At 38.7% G+C, this 3810-nt stretch overlaps 1 pseudogene; it reads left to right on the top strand.

Moving 5' to 3' along the window:
- Positions 1 to 1041: 1041 nt before the first annotated feature.
- LOC119537425 lies at positions 1042 to 1454 on the top strand (annotated as a pseudogene).
- Positions 1455 to 3810: the final 2356 nt, after the last annotated feature.

Here is a 3810-nt window from a genome sequence, read left to right as displayed (position 1 = left end):
GCACGTTCTGAGTCTTTGTTGTGCCTTGTGGCAGGTGTTCAGTTCTGCAGACAATGCATTTCCAGGACGAAAATGTCATTAGTGTATAAAATGCCTGTAAAGACCTTTGCAAAACACAGAGAATGGATATCCACAGAGCATAGGACATCAGAAATATTTTCATGAAAAAATACCCTACAAATAAAACATGCCGTGGAGTTTCAAGAGATTTTCCTGAAGGAAAACAACTTCAATATGTGTTAATACCCTCTAATAGTCATGGTCACTTCTTGTTTTCTTTAGAAGATTCTATCAATTTAGAGTCAGCTATCAATGGGTCTTTTTCCATTTTGAACATTACACTTCCCATATGGCTGCCCCATTGTCAGAAAACCCAAAGTACCAGGAAAAAAATATGTTCTTGATTTGGGGGATTGTAATCATATTGCATGTAACAGTCTACTTTAATTTTGCAAAAGTTTTAGCCCATGCTTCCTTTAAGCATCCAACTGTGCTGTTGTATTTAAAAACGTCTCACTTTATGGGAATACAATATGTATCTGAATATTTAAAACACCTGCATTGCATAAAATGAAGTAATCTCTTTATATATTAGATAATAATAATAATAATGGCTGTGCCAGTTTGGAACTGTTAGGGACCCCAGAAGAGCCATGATCTTTTAACCCAATCTTTGGGTGCAACCTTTTGATTGAGTATTCCATGGAGATGTGACTCACCCAGCTGTGGGTGATAACTCTGATTGAGTTATTTCCATGGAGATGTGGACCCTGCCCATTCAGAGTGGGTCTTGATTAGTTCACTGGGGTATTTTGGAGGGAAGCTAAGTTATATAATCCAGAGTTTGCCCCCGGGGGAAGCTGAGAACTGAACCAGATGTTTACTGATGCTTGGAGATGCTCGGAGATGCAGATAGGAGGACGTATGGAGGTGCTAAGCTAAGAGATTAAGCCTAGAGTTTGTCCCAGAGAAGCTAAGAGAGGACCCCCAGGTGGGCTGGAGGCGGTTTCTTCTGCGCGTCTCGCCAGTGGTATCTGGGCGGAGATTTTAAGAACTTAAATATTAAACAAGACAGCTGCTTCAAATCCCTGAGGATTTCAGAATGACTGACACTTCTGAAGCTGTTCCAAATTTTGAAGAGATGTTTGCCAGTAGATTTTCAGAGGATGACAAAGAGTACCAGGAATACCTGAAACATCCTCCTGAGACCCCTCAAATTGTTGAGGAATAGAATAGCAGAGCTGGTGGGAACCAACGAAAAGAGGAAATCGGTTGCAAGATAACAGACAGTTTAGAGGTAGGGAAAGCAGACAGGGGTGGCCAAGTGACAATCAATCCAATCAGTGGCATGGGGTAACAATTACAAGCAGCACAGACAAGAACCTCACTACCCCCACCAGTATGGACACTATGGTTACAACCAATGGCCTCCCTATGGTTATGGTTACTACTGATAGAAAATGTTGGCAGCTTTTCATGAAACCATTTACTTTGTTAATGACAGAAGTTTGAGTATGTCTTCTGTTTGGTCATAGTTTTACATCTGATTTTAGAGAGTGGATTATTTTTTGCAACTTGAGACTTTTTTTAAAAAATAAATTTTACTAGAGACATGTGACAGTAGCTTGGGATAAATAGTCCCCTAAGAAGATTGTGGATTATATTGCTTGACTTCTACCCCAGATTCACCTTTGTTTCATGACTTAATGTGTTTTGAGTTTGGTATTTTTCCCATGTTTAACTTTCATGAATTCTGTCTTTGTTTTACACAGAAATAAAAATTCTTACCTAGGAAAAAAAACAATAAAAACAAAAAAAAGAGAGGACCCCCAGATGCTGAGAAATGCCCTGGGAGAAAGAAGCAAGGACACACAGGAGCTGGGAGAGGAGTGAAGACAGAAGCCCAGAGACATTTTGGAGAAAGCCATTTTTGAAACAACTCGGGAGCAAAAGACCAACAGATGCCAACCATGTGCCTTCCCAGCTGACAGGTGTTCCAGATGCCATCAGCTGTTCATCAGTGAAGGTGTCTACAGTAAATAACTTGGAGGAATATTTGGTGAAATAAACAGATTTATGCTGCAGAACTTCTCATAGCTTTTAAGGTACTGTTATCAATATCCAAAATGATATAAGATAATTTAGCTTTTTTTCTAAACTGATTTGGTTACCTCTTTCTCTCTCTTTCCATCTGTAAGGCACCTGGATGACTACTTTTCTGTTGACTGTTACTCTGGGAAATGCTATTTTAGACCATTCAAGTGTCATTCAGAATTAAATTTAGAATAGCACTCATTAAAGTATGGTAATATATTGACTTGGGTAGCTATTGTGTCTTGTTAAAAAAATAAGCAAATGCAATAAAATGGATGGCAGTGTAAAACAGATTCTTCCTAATCAAATAAGGCCATAAGCCCAGAAAAAAAAAGGACATGGACCTATTGTTGCTCTCATAAATAATAAGCTTTTATCTTGGTAGACAGTTATGAAGTTCAGATGGGATGCGTTACATCAAAGAAATGTATCAGTCATTAAGCACTATGAAAATAATGCTTGTTCTTAGAAAAGCAGTATGATATTAGCATTACTTGAAGTTATAAGACCAGAGCTCAAATGCCAGCACTGCCAATGATTTTGTAGGTGATTCTGGGACAATAATATGTATTTCACAGGATTGTTGCAAGACTTAAATGTGATGATAGATATGAGAATGGACTTTGTACCCTAAAGTATCATGACAAGATTTCTCAAACATACATGTAGGGGCCCATTCTAAGTTTTGTTTCACTTGGTTTGGTTTTTAATTAAATTTCAAGGATAATCTTAAGAACTTAACTATTTACAAAATTTACTTTTATTCTACAAAATGATTTTACATTGATGATTTGCTTTCAAAGTACATTTTCATAGTAGAAGTTATTAATTTCTTAAATCCAGGTTTCCAAAACTGAAATTCATGGCTGTATTTCTGAGTCTGTGAGAAATAATTTTCTTTAAAATGGCTCTTGATCATGCGATTTTGAGAATCACTGCCCTATAATTAATACAGATAATTACATCATCGATAATACTTTTTAAGAGCAACGGAAAAGGTAAGGATAACAATGCTTGCTAACAGGAAAATGGACCAACTTCCTCCTTATCTCTTAAATGGCTTTCCAAGGCATTGCTTAACATTTTACTCTAAAAATTTGTGCCTGAGAGTTCACATGCTTATAACCATGCAGCATCAGTAGCCTCCACTAATCAGAAGAAAGCTGTGTGACAGGGAGCTGTGATGTTTAGGATACTGTAATTTAGTTTAAAAACAATATTGAAGGGAATGATGTCATCAACATGGCAACAGCTACTGAAAACTCCTCTCCAGAGATTTGATGGAAAAAAAGGACAATTCTGAATTGTTTGAAACAGGATACAGACTGGAGAAGGACTCTGCAGATGCCGAATGGAAGAAAGAGAAGAAATATCAGGTAGGAATCTTCCATCCCAGACCAGGAGGTCCTCTCTCCTCCCCCTCACATGGTCTCCATTTGGGAAAGGCACAGAATCAGCAGATGGGAACCCTCCCATCAGGGACACAGATTTTAAAATTGTGAGACTTAACCCCACTGTTGGAAGACCTGGGGGATAGGGGAGGACATTTCAAGGCCCAGGCCAATGAGTGACAGAGAGACTGAGAAAACACGGACAAAGACTGTTTCCAGCCCTAGGTCAAAAAGCCCTTCCCCCACCCTTGAAGGGTGGCTGGAGTACTGGGTCAGCTGAGGGAGAACTCTGCCATGGGTATTGCCCCAAATGGAGCCAGATATT

The sequence above is a fragment of the Choloepus didactylus genome, chromosome 6 (assembly GCF_015220235.1).
Source record: "Choloepus didactylus isolate mChoDid1 chromosome 6, mChoDid1.pri, whole genome shotgun sequence".
NCBI lineage: Eukaryota > Metazoa > Chordata > Mammalia > Pilosa > Megalonychidae > Choloepus > Choloepus didactylus.
This window is presented reverse-complemented; position numbering and strand designations above follow the sequence as displayed.